This window comes from Anser anser, assembly GCF_964211835.1.
Source record: "Anser anser genome assembly, chromosome: 3".
Classification (NCBI taxonomy): Eukaryota; Metazoa; Chordata; class Aves; order Anseriformes; family Anatidae; genus Anser; species Anser anser.
In genome coordinates this window covers 75,146,077-75,163,184 of record NC_139722.1, presented here as the reverse complement: position 1 = coordinate 75,163,184, position 17,108 = coordinate 75,146,077, and the positions used below count along the sequence as shown (strand labels likewise).

The window sequence follows — 17,108 nt, the reverse complement described above, 5'->3', positions numbered from 1 at the left end:
AAGTATGTAATATGGCCTGGCAGCAGTCATTTTTCATTGTTTACAAGCTCTAATAAAACATGGAACGCAAATGTCAGAAGCATAAATAATATCATATCCAAATGTTTTGATAATATTAACACTTGAAGAATAGCACTTCAAATGTTCAGGCAGTTAGATACTGACTAATTCTTATAACACATCAGTGCACTGGGAGAGTAAAGGTATCTGTTGCGGATGAGAAAACTGAAGCAGAGAACATAAGTGACTGGAGTAGAGGGTGGGATGTGAAGTTTATCTGTTACTAAACCTTTGTCTGTTCATGGTCACGCTGTGTAGTGCTGGCTGTACGTTGGAAAATTACCTTGATGAAAGCAAATTTTTCAAACAGCTGCACAAGCTCAGGTTGTGGTGGGTGAATTGTACAGTGATATTCCAGGGCATGCTTTTTTCTAACTGTGTCTTTGGTGGTCTCACAAGTAATCATGGGATTTTCTAGTGTAGACTTATGACTGTTGCTTCAACATTTAGTAGTCTGGCATGCATTGAAATTATTACGAAGTAGAAGTACTTAGTAAATATCCAACTGCCATATCGGATGGGCCCATGAAACCCTCTGGTTAGGTCTTTCTGTCCTGATGAATGAGATCATATCTTTTGCCTAGGTGAAGCCTGAGTGAAACTTCTGTGATGGATTCAGCATGACATGATTCTGGCCTGTGTTTGAAGCTTAGCTATCTCATTTATAAAAATTAAGAAGGCAACTAGGGTTGCTTTTCATCCCTAAAATCTTGCTGCAGAGTTGGAAATTAGCAGATGTACTGGGACTGATGCCTAGTTGCAAATATTTGAGAGTGCTTTGAAGGAAGGAAGGTATTCTGTTAGCTTGGGCAAGAAGAGCCTCATAGAGGCTCAGCAACTTGGAGGTTCATACAGGCTTTCTGACTGAAAGCCTCCACTTTTCAAGCATGGAGCATTCTCATATCATAGCTGCCATTTTGAATGTTCAATTAAAAAATTATTACCACTTTTAACCATGGAGTGACTTGGAAGAGCAGTGAAAGTCTTGGTCAAATGTTGAGCCATGACTAGTGTGAGCTGGCAGAAGAATGCCACCATGACCACTGGTAGTCCAGAAGGCTGTTTCTATCCACATATCAGTATGCTGTCCCTCTGGGGCCTGAGCCTCATTTAGATGCTCTGTAGATTTTGCTAAAAAGCAGCCACCTGAGCAGCTTTGCTGTGTCCCAGGCTCTGAAGCGATCCAGGGTACAAAAATTAAGAGCTGTGTATTCTTGTTTTTTCTATACCCCTAAAACAGGGATTGGACAAGTTGTCTGTGATCCTTGGGCTATTTCATGTTGGCTTTTGCCTTTAAACAACTTCAAGTCCATTCTTATCACGTACAGCCCTGAAAACCATAGGGGGGAAAATAATAATAATAATAATAATAACTTATTCTAGCAATATCAGCTACATATTTCTAAGCCTTTCAAGTTGGGAAACCTGTCACTGGAGCCTTGATTCTCAAGACCATGTCCTTCTGACAACCTTGCCCAGGGAGAAATCCTTGTGTTAAGAAACAGGAAGGGAAATTGAGACTCATTTATGTATAATTGTTGTTTTTGGCATGGTTAGAAGAAAACAAACTGCTAAGCAGATTACCATTTAGAGATGCCAAGGATATTAAGTATCTATAATATACACATGAAGTCCTGAGTTGGAGTAACTTTCAAATTCAAATTTTGTTTTAATATTGTAATGATTTCTGGTGAGTACAGACAAGTACATTAAAGGAGTATTTGGATGAAGACACTATGTATTTTGATTCACACAGGTGATGACTGACCTTTACATGAAACAACATGAATATGTGAAAGATGACACAAGAGCAGAGGAAATAAGAGAGGTGCTGAAGTGGTAAGTGGAGTTGTGTGGTGCATCCAGAGTTGTGACAAAGCTTACGAACTCTTTGTAAAGTGGAATTTAACCAGTACAGGGATTCAAACTGAGGAAGAAATACAGCACTTTCCAAGACAAGTAAAATGTAGAAAGGCCTGAAAGAAGAAAACTGTAATGATCAAGATCACAGAATCACAGAATCATTGAGGTTGGAAGAGACCTCCAAGATCACCGAGTCCAACCTCTGACCTAACACTAACAAGTCCTCCACTAAACCATATCACTAAGCTCTAAATCTTGAACAAGCATTCTAGCAGAAAGAAGAGAACAGGAAAAAATCATTTTCAGTGCTGCAAAGAAAAAACAACATGATATTGACTGAATAAACCTTTTCTGAACAATGATGTGCCCTGCTGTTGCAGGTTTATTTTACAGGGAATACCTGTTCAAGATAACCTACTGTATTTCTACCTGTTTTTTACCTCTGATTTACCACAAATGCCAACCATGTCTACTTAAGATCATCTCCTAGAATGTTCCAGCAAAACATCTTATTTGTTTATTTCCTATTTTGCTTCCCCAAATCTCTCATTGACCAATTATGCTAATAGATATGTCTCTATATATCCCTGTCTCTACAGATATCTTTGGCTCTCGGTTAACGGATTTCAAAATATATCACAGAGCAGTTTGTGAGAAGTAGGGTTAGACATTGCATGGGATTAGCAGGTATGTATGTTTTTCCTAGTTCAGTGAATGTGGAGTCTGCACCTAGAGTACAGGCAGAAATAATGGTTTGATGAACTCTACTTGCCTTGTTAGTGGTCGCTGACTTCTTTTTCTTTCATCTGTTGTAATCTGTTCCATCAAAATGGTAGTTGGTAAAATCTCCTTCTCTATTTGCAAGGAATAAAAAAAAGATGTCAAAGCTTGTTAAGGTCATTGAGCAAAACTATGTGGATTTTAGGATTATATAGCTATAAGTATTATGGAATTATTAATTTAAAAATCTATATATGAATAAAGCATCTGGTGAATGAATAAGAGTAATTTCTCTCACATGGATAATTTAAATACCAGCTGTCTCCATCCTAAACCATATTTTCTCATAAAAGCTTTTAGAGAGTCTGTCTGATGGTTGTGAAATTCCAGAATTTATGGACAGTGTAAGGTCTGTCTATACAAGGATCTGAATCCTAGCTCATAATTGAAAGCCAGCTCCAATGAATGGTTCAAAACAAGCACAAAAGACACCCAGGAGAAAACAAACAATTAAGCTTTACAGACTAACTCCTCTTAAATGTCTTGTCAGAACTGTAAGAGCTGCATTTCAATGTGGGGGATAAACTTGAAAGAGCGAAAAGAAAATGTGAAAATATTCCTTTAATTATCTGCTGGACAGGTGGAAGAATCTGCCAGTCTCTGAGACAGTATCCTTATAATAAACCAATACACTTTATAAATTACCTTGTTCTTTTATGATGGCTTTATCTGTACTCTGCATCCTTACCGATTTTCCTTCTGATATTAGTGACAGTACATAAAACTGACCATGAGCAACTTTTGAAAGGTAGTCTGACCTTTCTTAGCTACTTTTTAATATACATTAATGGTGCTTTCTTCTTTTATTCTAATATACAAATTTCCATTTCCCATATTGGTTGTTTTTCTCTATTTGGCTGTTTTTGTTTAATATTTTAAAGAAATATCTTAGCATTAAAACGTGCAATGAAATTACTAATTGACGTGTTTTTTCTAGAATTTTTCTTCGCAGTACATGTAGAAATTTTCCATTCTCAATCAGAACAAAGATGAAACTTGCAATCACAAAAATCTGCTTTGAATTTGTAAGTACTATATAACATTAAAAAATTTAATTCAGTGTGCTTCCAGTAACATGCAAATTTATGTATTATTTTTCTTATTTGTCTTCTAATGCAGAATGGGAAATGGGGAAAAAAAACAAACACAAGACCAGAGGGACTTTGAAAAGATTCTGAAGATTTTCTTTCTTATGTATGTTACAGCAGCATTGAGTTTCTGCCTTGAGAAACTGATTTGATATTTTAGCTTGTTATTTCAAGTGTCAGTACCAATGATAGGAAAGAAAATAAACTGATTTTCTTAAAATGCAGTGTTTTAATTGAATGCACTGAAATATTATGAACCATAATTCCATTGAATTTTTCTAAGTGCTTTCTGTGAAACATAGTATAATGACATTTGCATTTTACAAGGAAAGTGCATTAGCTACTTTTATATGAGAAAGAGAGGTTAATTCAATTCTGGACCGTAATGGAGGTTAAACGTAAAGCTTTAATGTTCTGGAGTTCATCCCAAAATAATAATTCTGCTAATGAAATAACTCATTTGTAATTCAACCAGACAAAATGGAAGCATTTTTGAAGCTGTGTCTACAAGAATTGATTGCTTAACACTTATGAGTCAGCTTAAATCTCAGCCCTATTTGGACAATGAAGCATGTTTTATAATTGTGAGGGTGTTTAGATATCCTCCTAAACACCATATATTTAAAAGCATGTCCTAAATTACTTTATAGCGCTGAATTATCTTTTTTTTTTTGATGGACCACTTACAAATATAATATGTTCCCTAAAAGTACATGATATGATGAGTAGCTAATGCTGAACAATCTTTCCAGAAGTAATTCTGACTGAGTGGGTTATTACAAAAAATATGCATTGCAGATTTAGCTCTTTTCTGTTCACAAATCAGTTGTGAACAATTTCTGAGCACAGAAGCATGTACATTATTCATAAATGCTTATTGGATAGCCTGGATTTTTTTTTAAAATACAATATATTGTGATCAGTTGAGCTACTCAATAGCCAGGTTGTTTTGTGTCATGTGTATCTTGATGGCATATCTAAATAGTGTAAGAAATAGTGTAAGACAAGTAGTAGGTAGCAAATCCTGTTGTTCATGCACAGAAGCCCTGGCTTTTATGCTGTTATGGATGTTTGGTTAGAAAACTGCCCTTCCTCAAAAACGTTTGTGAACAGAAAGTTGCAAACAACTGCTAATTTTTGGAGATAGTGTAAACATACTTGAATTTGACAGCTTCTTGGCACAAAAAGAATGCTTAAAAATAATAATAATAAAAAAAAAGTGTATCTACTGTGTCTCTTCAAAAAGCAAAACCCAAATCCGCAAATCACAGAATCACAGAATGGTTGAGGTTGGAAGGGACTTCCAGAGGTCATCTAATCCAACCCCCCCTGCTCAAGCAGGGTCACCTAGAGCATGTTACACAGGATTGCATCCAGGTGGGTTTTGATTTTCTCTGAAGAAGGAGACTCCACAACCTCTCTGGGCAGCCTGTTCCAGTGCTCTGTCTCCCGAACCATAAAGAAGTTCTTCCTCATATGGCGATGAAACCTCCTGTGGTTCAATTTATACCCATTACCCCTTGCCCTATCAGTGGCCACCACTGAGAAAAGTTTGGCCCCATCCTCTTTACATTGTCCCCTCAGCTATTTATAGAGGTTGATAAGATCCCCTCTCAGTCTCCTCTTCTCTAGGCTAAATAGGCCCAGCTTGCTTAAGTCTTTCCTCATAAGACAAATGCTCCAATCCCTTAATCATCTTTGTAGCTCTATGTTGGACCCTCTCTAGAAGTTCTATGTCCCTCTTGTACTGGAAAGCCCAGAACTGCACACAGTATTCCAGGTGTGGCCTTAACAGAGCTGAGTAGAGGGGGAGGATCACCTCTCTCGACTTGCTGTTCACACTCCTCCTGATACAGGCTAGGACCCCGTTTGCCTTCTTGGCCACAAAGGCACACTGCTGGCTCATGGTTAACTTAGTGTCCACCATGACCCCAGGTCCCTCTCTGCAGAGCTGCTCTCCAGCAGGTCAGCCGCCAACCTGTGCTGGTGCCTGGGGCTGTTCCTCCCCAGGTGCAGGACCCTGCACTTGCTCTTGTTGAACCTCATGAGGCTCCTCTCTGCCCAACTCTCGAGCCAGTTCAGCTCCCTCTGAATGGCCGCACATGCCTCTGGTGTGTCAGCCACTCCACCAAGCTTTGTTTTGTCTTTAAATTTGCTGAGGGTGTGACTCTGTCCCTTTCGTTCTTTCAGTAGTAGTACTATTGGTGATATATCTGTGATACATCACTTAGTCTGGTAAAATAAAGTTTTATTGTTCCCTATAAGCATTGCCTCACCTCATTTGAATGATATTCACAGTCTTAGGTTTTAAGGGTAGGAGATCTTGTTAGGTGATTCAACCTTCAGAGGAGATTTTGTGTACATAATTTGAATCTAACTTGTGCCTGCACATTTTAGAATGTCTGGCAAATCAACTTTCTAAATTTAATGTCTTAAGTACTCTGCCAGTCAATGGAGAGCAACAGAGGCTTCTCTCCAGAGATGGGTCCTCTGTGCCTAGCTGTAGATACTTAGGTTAGGTGGACAAGCCCTTTCCAAGAGTCTTTCAAAAAGGGTTAGCTTGTTCGCTTTTTTTTTTTCTTTCCTTTAATAAATGAGGTACCCACATTTCCTATGTTAGGAAGTCTGCTTTCTCAGGCTTGATATTATGCATAAATTCAGGCATGAACTAAAATACCTATGCTAGAGTCATTTGAAGTTCAGTAACTTAATAGAGGTAATGCAAGGAGGTCTGACCTTAGTAGCCACAGGGCTATGGAAGGTTTCAAGCCTCTTCCTCCTCCTGACAGCAGCAAGGATCTCTCTTCCCTCTCCCTGCATATTGGCTGATCAACTGGCACCTTCCATGAGCAGCAGCAGATGGCAGAAATCTCCCTCCTGCAGTAACAAAGCAGAGCTGGGCTTCTGCCACTGGAGAAGCAGGAGAATAAAAACATGGACAGGAAGGCCAATTCCCAAGCCAGAGAGCCAGCCTTTCCTAAGAAAAGAGCTGCAGGCCAAATAGAAATTTCCTATGGATCTAATTCCCAGGCTGGCTATTAACTGAACACATTAATTTAAAAAATAACTTCTCTGTCAAAGCAATGTGTTTCACAAAGGCATCTACTCGTGATCTGAAGACATTATAAGATGAAGATGGACTTTCCTTTATACTTTTTTCACAGTATCTAATCACTCTTGCATTTACAAATTGCCTCTTTTCATATTTGGCTTCATTTCTAGCTTTGGTTCTTGTTATATCAATCTTTGCTAAATTAAAGAACCCTTTAGAGCTTCCTATTTTCTCTGTTTAAAAGTATTTAGACACTGTAATCAAGTCTCTCAGCTGGCCCTCTAAAGCTAAACAGCTTGAGCTGCTAAAGTTTTTCACTTCACTGCATTTTTTTCAGCTCTCAAAGTCAACTTTTTGTGACCCTTTTCTCCACAGTCCTTAGTTTTCTAATGTTTTTCTCAAAATTTGGTCATGAAAACCTGCTGGCAGCATGCCAATATCAGTCCTACTAATTCTGTTTACATGTCCAGAAGTTAGAATAGCCTTTTCCCTTGCAATATTACCGAAGGAGTATATATTGAATTGTTTGTTGGCTGTCTCTGCAGAAGCTATTTTGGAGCCACTTCTGTCCTGGTTCTCCACCACAATATGGGTGGCACATGTATTCTTTGTTTTAAACGCATTTTGTGGAATTGGATATATTTAAGCACATTTTTTTGAGTAGTCCTAAGACAACTTATTTTCCTGTCATCCCTCTTCTGATTGCTGTTAACCATTCCACCGATCTTTGTCTTGGATGCAGATTTAATCAAGTGTCACTGATTTTGTTCATTCTAATCCATTCATCAACGAAAATGTTGAATAGGATCAGAGCTATTGCCAGTCATAGCAAGACTCCTTTGAAAAAAAAACCTCCCATCAGCAAATATTCACCATCTGACAAGTACTTCTTGGCCCAAGCTAGCTGTTATCTCATCTAATGTGTGGCATATTCTGCAGTGATAATTTTAATCGGAATGTTTTATAGTGCTACAACAAATGCTACAAAAAAATCCAAGAACGTTAGTCTTCAAACCTACCTTCACTGACAAAACATAATCTGTTTTCCTCCTTTAGGGAGATAGCCTTGGTGTGATTTCTCTTCTATAAAGTGATTTTTATTGTCTTTAATTCTTTATTTCTTTATCCTTATTTTATATTAGTTGAATTCATTTTTCTACAATTTTACATGGGGTTGATGTTTGGCTAGCCAGTCTATCCAGGTCAGCACTATTGAATGTTTTTCTTCTTGAATATTGCTGAGCAGTGTTCTTCCAACTTCCTGGTGTTGAAAGCATTCTAAAATTGTGTTGTTTTAAGAAAAAGAAAAAAAAAAACACAGAAAACCAAACGTGGTATAGAGTGCTCTTTTGATGAGTTTTGTATGTATTTATAGGCATGTATGAAAATAATAAAAATAAGATTCAGTAATTACTATTCTTTTTAAGTAGGTACTGTTTAACATTCCTCTGGGTTACTAGTTGGTTACAGTGTACTGCCTTCTTTCCAAATTCAGAACAGTAATATTTTGAACACTCCAAATTTCTAATGGGCAATGCTACCATTTTCACCCAGGAACTCATACCACCTGTTTGTGGTGCTTCTTGCAAGCACAGACTGTCATTGGCTGCTGAACCCTAATTTGCACACACACGCACACAAGTGGATGGGTCTCTCTGGCAGCTGGCTCAGACCTCTTGGTTCCCTCCCATAGCCAACGTGCAGACCCACTGCTCTCTCCCCTGCCTAGCCAGGTCTCTCAGCAGACCCAGACCTCTGGCTCGAGGCTTGCAGCGGCTGTGCACGGAGTTGGGCCCAGTGCAGCCGTGCGTGGGCTTCTCCAGCTGCAGGCCACAGGCAGGTGGGCCCTGCAGCCCCCAGTGCCAGGCTGGTGGCTGTGCTCAGACCCACACACAGAGAAGAAGGGTGTAGGTCCCAGTAGGTCTCCCAGCCTCTGAGGTGGCCCAAGGGAGAGCCTCTCCCGTTGGCTCAGCTGGAGGACGGTGGGATGATGACTCTCCTGTGTCAGCCCTGGGAGGAGATGGGGCCGGGGGCTTGGGGGCCTCCAGTTCTGTATTGGGGCCACCCTGTCACTGCTTCTTGGTACTCGTGGAGGTGAGCATTAATCATGTTACCTGACACAACATACTTCTGATTGCATTAACGTTGATAGGTATCTGTTCAATACTACGTCTGTTTTTCCTTACCTGCTTTCTGAGGTTGCGAGCTTGATAACAACTGGTGTTTATTTACATATCTATTGTCATTTCCTATTTTTTGGTCTCATATATACATATAAATCACAAATCTGGGGGCAAGTTTACTGTGGAAATGAAGCTTCTGACAGTATTTTTTAGGAGCTTAGGTTTTCACTTGTGTTTTTGGAGCTCCTTTTAGTTGTGTTTATGCTTTTCCTCAGCTTTTAGAAATTAATACTTCTGAAGTACAGCCCGTCTGTCTGTCTATAAAGCCCTTTGAGACTGTCCTCTCTTTGCCCCTGTTGAATGTAATTGGATTGCTATCATTGATCTTTAGATAAATGCCAACTTCCAGTCTAATGATTCAGTCATCAGATTTGTTGTAAAATAGTTGCCTTATGTTGAGTAGAGCGTGTTTTGGTTTTAGAATATAGATAAGCGCTATATCAGAAGCTCTAATGATTATTTACTGTTAGCTAGTTGAAACCTGCAGCACGCATCTGCAAAACAGAAACCTCCAAAAAAAGATCTCTCTTTCCCCATGTTACTGAGAAGTATTTAAGGATTAATTCATCGTATTCTCTAGTCTGGTTTTGTGGTCTGCAACAACCTCTCATCAGAACCTCCTCTTGGGTTTTGTTAGTGAGCTCATTGATCCATATATGTTCAAGGTCCTGCTGTTCTGAGTTATCAATAACTCTAAAGCAAGTAATTGTCTTCTAATGTGAGCACCCTTTCAAACTCTTTTTCTTACATTGTCTTTCCCAAATAAGGTATAGGCTGTGATTTTAACATTCTAGACATGAGAATGGTCCCACCAGGTTTCAGTAATGCCGATTATATTGAATTTCTTCTTGTCAACGGCAGTTTTAAATTCCTTTTGCTTACTGTCTGGGTTTCTAGCGATGGTATAAATGTAAAAGAAAATTTTATTCTTTTCCTTTTCTTTGCCACATTACTTCAAAATGTTTGGAATATGCTGAATTCAAATTGTATGAATTTAATTATATTCTGAATATCTTCCCTTGCATGTCTAGTTTTCTTCTTCCAGGTAGTTTCTAACAAAGAAAATCATTTTACCCTACTGATGTGATACAGGGTATTTCATTAGTATGGCTTATTCTTCCAGGAGAATGCATTCTACTACTCCATGAAATCCAAACCATTTGATTCATACTTTCTGTGCACCTAACATCCTTCTCAAGCATTTTCTACTTTTTTTTTTTTCTTTTAAACTCCTGGGACTACAAATAGAGATGACTGCTTGAGTGTATGTGTTTATCATCTATTTTCCAAGACTTAGACAACTTTCCTAATAATAGGTTAAATTGGATTGATGCTAACAAATTCTGAACTTCTAGTCCTCCTTACCTTTGAATGAGCTGGTTGCTTTTCTCAATACGATGACACTAACGAGGTCTGTTTTCATTTCAGGGTAACTAGCACAAAACAAGTACAGTCAAGGTACTTCAGTGGAAATGTTCTGATGTTCTGTCTCCTCATTAAGACGCCTATCTAGTTTGGTTCAGAACATTTGATAATCTTACAATATCCATGAATTAGGTTGAATGCTTCCTTGGAATCGTTCTCGATCACAGGACTAGTAATGTGCTCTTGCTTTCTATAGTTTGCCCTAAAAATATGAAATGTCTTGTATGAGATAATAGCCAATTTGAAAAGAACAAGAACACGTATGCAGTTAAAAGGGCCACAAGAAATTTCACAGTACAGAAGATTAAAGAAGACAGAGGGACTAAGTGGGAGGGTGTTGTGGTTTAACCTGGCAGACAGCTAAGCAACACATAGCAACACTCACTCCCTTCTGTCTTCTTCCCCGTCCACCCTCTGCTCCCCGCCCCCCCAGTGCGATGAAGGAGAAAATTGACAAGTGAAAGAACCTGTGGGCTGTGATAAGGACAGTTCAATAACAAAACAAAACAAAAGAATAAACAAAGCAAGTGATGCATAATGCAGTTGCTCACCACCAGCTGACCGATGCCTAGTCAGTCCCTGAGGAAGGGCTGACCCCCCGGCTCCCTTTCCCAGTTTTCTTGCAGAGCATGACACCATGTGGTATGGAATATGTCCTTGGTCAGCCTGGGCTAGCTGTCCTGGCCGTGTCCCCTCCCAGCTCCTGGTGCACTCCCAGCCTTCTCTTTGGAGGGCAGCATAAGAAGCTGAAAAGTCCTCGACTTAGTGTAAGCACTACTCTGCAACAACTGAAACATCAGTTTATCAGCATTAGTTTAATCCTAAATCCAAAACACAACACTAGGAAGAAAATTAACTCTATCCCTGCTGAAACCAGGACAGAAAGGGAGTGATGTTTCTCATGACACTGGAAGAAAAGGGGAAAGATCTGAAACATTTTTATACAATTATTATATTAATTTCTGGTCAGTGGAGGTATGATTAATATGATCCCCATGCAGTTTTCTACGTGGGCATCCATGGGCATCTGCATTTGCATCCAAATCAGAAATCCTAGGCTCCCTCTGTGTCAATGGAGATAAATATATACTTCTAGTACTTGATTCCTCTCATCCTAAAGGAAAAGTCTATCTTTTATCAGATGAGCTGAGTCTTAAAAGCACACATTTCTCTTCATGATTACCTTAGTTATGAATGCTGAGTTCTAAAAGTGGATGAGATTAATCCTACCTTAGCAGATTAATGTCAAAACCCTCAATTTTGGGAAACAATGGTGAGAGCTAAACACATCTTCCAGGGAACTTGAATGCTTAAGGGACTTTTCCAAGAGCAAAGCTTCACAAAAGTAAAGGTTTTCCAACAAGTCAAAACAGTTAGGCAAGGAATACTCAGCTGCTAAGAGTAGGATTTATTAATGCTATAGTATGTCTTTGCTTTTATTTTCCCCTAAATGATAATAAAATTACTGATTTAAAATCATAAGCCACATGATTGTCTCATGCATAGCTTCTATTTTATTGATTTTTATAATGTGAATTGCAGATTTAGTTTATTAATAAATTTGTGGTTTGTCTTGACTGCATTTATTTTTATAAGTGAATAAAAGATGTCTATAGGAGAGTCTTCAGACTTAGATTCCTCTAAAAAAATTTATAGTGCTTAATTTTACTGTAATTTAAATCTTAGTTTCTGAATTTTACCTGTTTCTAGCCAATAGTGAGCTATGTTTTGTGCCAGCTTACTTATTAATTTATAAGCATGAAACAGGTAATGTAGCAGAGACAAAGAGTGCACATTAAAGTAATCACAGCAGTGTCACTTCCAGCTGGGGAATTCAGTGTTGTAGTTGTTACTACTTCTTTCTGCAAAACTCCCAGAGCTCTCTCTAGAAGCAGCTTTCTTCACCTGGTACTGTATGAAATACTTTTTGTTTTTTGAGTCACTAGCTCCCTCTTCTTTTCCAAGAGTTTTAAAAAAAAAAAAAAAAAAAAAAAAAAAAGGACCCTTACCCTGGGTTAGGCAATTCAGTTTAAATATGGGACAAAGTCAATTGCCTGAGGAGATCGGTTGCTTAATTCTCTAAGGCATCTCAGGGGAAAAAAGAACACAGCATCTGCCACCAGCTTGACATGCCGCAAGCATGGGTTGGGAAAAGGGTCTTAGTAATACTGAGACAACAAAATGAATATTATAAATGCCAGCAAAGCTGGTTCATTATATTAGGCTTCCCTCAAGCAAGGCATACCCCATTGGCTTTCTATATGTTTATATTTTTTCTGCTGGGTCATCCCTGGGAGTTACCCTGGTGACAATGCTTCACAATGGGAAAAAAAAAAAAAAAATCTGCTTCAGGGAAACCTTTTAGATCCTTCCTGAATACCCAAACGAAGGCTGACCTAATCACCATGTAGTACATTTGTGCTTACAACTTCAGGCTCACCATCTCTTGCTTATCTCCTGGATTCGCACGTACCTGGCAGACCACACAGGGCTGGGAAGCTCTGTCTATTCATAGCTTTAGCTACCTGAATATGGGGTACATGCCTCCTTTTGTCCTTCTGGATTTCTGGATTCCAGCACACCAGTAAGCCTCAATGATGACAAGAAGCCTCAGTGATGGCTTGGTTTTGTCTTGGAAAAAATCAGGAGGAATGACAGGAAGTACAGAGTATGCGTTGGGACAAAAGTGGAGGGAGAGACAGGTCTTAGAACAGGTACTACCAAAACTAATGATGCTCTCTTCTTTTCCTTTTAAGCTCTTCTCATCCTCCATCCTTAAGAATTAATCCTCATACAGGAATTATTGAAGCACTGAAGAAGAACTGTTGTCTGGTATCCAACACAAGGAATGAAGGTAAGGTCAAATTTACTGTGAACTTTCTATACAAAGTGATTCCTGCTTCACTACTGGCTAAAATGTGTCTCTGAATATCTCTAATATTTTGCTTCACTGCACAATACTGTAATTAAACAAAAGAGGCCACGAGGGGCCTGTTTTACAGATAACCCAGCATGGAAGTGACAGGTTTATCTCATTTTAGGAGTACTGTGATGCCAGAGAGTCCTGAGAAAGGGACTTGTTGGACCTATGAAGAAAGACTGAGAGAGCTGGGGATGTTCAGCCTGGAGCAGAGAAGGCTCTGGGGAGACCTTATAGCAGCCTTTCAGTACTTAAAGAGAGCTTATAAAAAAGATGGAGAGTGACTTTTTTACAGTGGCTGATAGTGATAAGATAAGGGAGAATGGTTTTAAAATAAGAGAGTGTATATTTAGATTAGAGATCAGGAGGAAATTTTTTATTCAGAGGGTGGTGAGGCACTGGAACAGGCTGCCCAGAGAGAAGTTGTGGATGCCCTATCACTGGAGGAGTTCAAGGCCAGGTTGGGTGGGGCTTTGGGCAACCTGGTCTAGTGGGTGGCATCCCTGCCTGCAGCAGGTGGGGTGGAACTAGATATTTCCCTTCCAATTCAAGTCATTCTGTGATGACGGTGACCTTGGTTTGACCCCAGCATGTGATACTGTGGAGTGGGCAATCTTTCTCATCATGAGCGCTGTATTGAGACTCCTTTTCCTTGCTTTGGTCATCATTCGTCTGCCTGAAACTCAAAAGACACAGCAGATGTCAATCAGAAATTCCTTCTGTGTCAGGGCAGTATGAGCTCATCTGCACTTTCTTTCCTGGAAGAAGGATGTTTCATGAGGAGGGCACACACAAAGCCAGGCTGATATTCAGGTGGGTTGAATGTTGGTGGAGATGGGTCTGGTGTAATGGGAAGAAAATGGAGTAGTGAGAGAGTCTGTAGTGTGAGCAGGGCACAGAGGATCCGTGTATTTCCTAGCAAGTATTACTCCAGTTAGACTCTTTTCTGCTTGTTTGTGTGCCAGTTCAGAAACAGCTCAGCTGGCATCAGGTGCTCGTTTAGGTGTGACACTGAGAGCAGCAAAGCTAGTTTAGACAGTGGTTGTGTGTGTCAGTATGGGTGGAGGGAGCTTTGCCACAGCCTGCATCCCTGAATCCATTTGGGCTCTCTGCCATCCTTGCAGACTCCCTGGGGCCTGTCTGTGCCAGGTGGTGAAAGTAAGTTCAGTGATCAGCTCTACTGTAAACCTCAGTTTCTGCACAGAGTATGAGATGCTTTCATTCTTCCACGGTGTCATGCCCTGTGATTTCTCTTTGTCATCTGTGCTGTGTGTGACTGCAAACCTAATTGTCCTATCCCTTGAGAGACGCTACAGATATGGTCTAGAGTCAGTATAGCTCAGCAGATCTCATGACTCTGTCCTTGGTTAGGAGAGGGACCCAGACAGGGATGAGTATATTAAACACAAATTAAGAGCTGAGGGGTTTATTCCTTGACAGCATCAGATCAAGAAACAACATACAATTCTTCTTAGATGCAAAATATCTTTATTACAGTCCAACACATTGATTTTTTTTTCCTTCCACAAAACAAACAAACAGAAGACAATGGGAAAAAAGTAAGCTTTCGCAGTTGGCCTACAAAGAGTAGTTCTTGTGCCTGTTTGTAAAACTGTAATGAACCAACCAAACTTCCGGGGCCACTCAGCAGTGATCTAATATAGTCATTTCATGGGGAGCATGGCTTAGCATAGCTGTCCATGAGCTGGAGAGTGGAAGGGCAGCAAGCAACCTAGACAGGAGCTGTTTCTACCACAGCTTTTAAAGTAAACTACCAGATTTTAAGGCCCTAAAGTTAGTGGCTTCTGGCTATACCTGTTAGAGCAGTATGTGTGACTGCTCTGTGATGTGAATATCAGATCTATGGGAGGGAGAGAGAAAACATCTGGTTTGGCTGTGTCAACAGCTCAGGATACAGGATTGTTTGTGGAGTTTTCCGAAACACGTTTCTGATGATGGCATTAGGATAAAAAAAAAAAAAAAAACACTTGATTACACCATGCAGACTTCTTGGACAGGTGCTGTTTGACTAAAGTACACATATTTGCAAATGTATTTCAACAGGACTAAATGGTAGAGTCAGGTTTGAGGAGCTGCATCCAGTGTATCAGCTGGAGCATATGCCAAGTATCCCTGTGGCTGGATGGCTCCTAAGCCAGAAGGCCTGGGAGGTACATGACGATGTAAATGCCACCTGAGCAGATTGAGAAAGATTGTGCATATGTAAATATGGACATTATATAATGTATAGGTGTGGGGGTGTGTGCGTGCACAATAGCATCTACAGTCTGTGCATGACTTTTTCAGGTTTTTCAGCTGTGTTGCTCTCCTGGCTGTAAGAGACCCTTTGGACTGTGAATTTCGTTTTATGGGTTTTAGTAGGGAACTTTAGATGCTAGCTCTAATAAGAGCAGGAGGGAAAACATTCTGCTTGATAGAGGAGAAATATGAAGTAGGTATCCATCGGTGAAGAATTCAAGGTGAGCTGAGCATGTATGGATCATAAGCATGTGTGGTACATAAGACTGAAAGGGACTCATTGATGCCAGTCCCTTGAAATTGCAAGCAATCTTGTAATATCTGTGAAACAGTCATTCTGCTTTATATCAGAGGTCACAGCTTCCTACAACAAACTTAAACCCTTCATAAAACCACAAACTGCCACAGGATTCATATGCACCACAAAATAAGTGTGAGAAAAACAAACATTCCATCTGTCCTTGTCCCTTCCAGCAGTGGGAAACTTGTTTTCTTTGAAATTTCCTTCTCATCCTTGCCTTCACCTTCCTGCGTCCCTCCCTCTGTCCCATGTACAGCAGCATTTCCTCGCTATGGTTCTTTGGCTGTTATCTTTATGAAGTATGAAAAGACAACTGCTGCTGGTGCAGTTAAATGAAAATTGCACCCTGAACAGCAATGCTCGTTGGAGGGACATCTCTGGGTCACTGAAATTGAGCAGAAAAAAAAATGTAGACTCGGTTGGATAGTAGCTTGTGGAAAGCAGTGTTAAGATTCTTATCTCCAAATGGGACTTTCTTTTCTCTGCACTGTGCTGAAATGGATGGAAAGAAGACGAGGCATGGTTACTTTTGTCTCCTCCATCTTTAAATCTGTCAGCTCTACAGCAAAGTAGAAATGAAACAGATGGACAACATGGTGATTTGAGGATATGATTATAGACGATTAGTTATCACTGTGGATGCACTAAGTGTGGATTTGCGCACAAGGATCTGTATGGCTAAGAACCTTCCAATTCTGTTGCTTCAGATATCTGAGACTCAGGATTTTGGTGTGTTAGGCTAACCTAACAAAGAACAAAATGCAGTAATGTGGAGGCATACAAAACAAAGTGCGTTAATGTGGAGGTACAGAAATGAACGTAAACATCTTTACTTTTTAGAGAACTGCAATGAAAGATGCCTGTTTGTGGTGCAGTGAATTTCACCTGTACTCCATTTGTTCCTTGACATTCCTGACTGCAGACAACAAGCTGATTTGGGGATGGGAAACAATCCTACCCATTTTTCAGCTTGTTCCTGCTTGCTTCCTCAATGTATACTATACATGCAGAAGAGTGAAGCTTTTGTGTGATTGGCCAAATTCTGCTATAGAACTTCACATAAGTCACTGGAGGCTTACTTATCTCTGTGTAACGGCGAGCACAGTTTGAAGCATTGGATGTTTTTTACTGAGACCAATTAGTTAGCTAAAAACCTTTCCTAAGTACAGGGTTTTTT

At 39.8% G+C, this 17,108-nt stretch overlaps 1 long non-coding RNA gene across 2 annotated transcripts in view; it reads left to right on the top strand.

Moving 5' to 3' along the window:
- Nucleotides 1-17,108, top strand: part of LOC310896472 — a 360,334-nt gene that overhangs the window by 110,409 nt on the left and 232,817 nt on the right. For both annotated transcript variants that reach the window (XR_014581512.1, XR_014581513.1), the window contains 5 exons: nucleotides 1,817-1,899; nucleotides 2,523-2,610; nucleotides 3,641-3,728; nucleotides 3,823-3,897; nucleotides 13,208-13,305. This is a non-coding gene — a long non-coding RNA (uncharacterized lncRNA). The remainder of the gene's footprint in view (nucleotides 1-1,816; nucleotides 1,900-2,522; nucleotides 2,611-3,640; nucleotides 3,729-3,822; nucleotides 3,898-13,207; nucleotides 13,306-17,108) is intronic.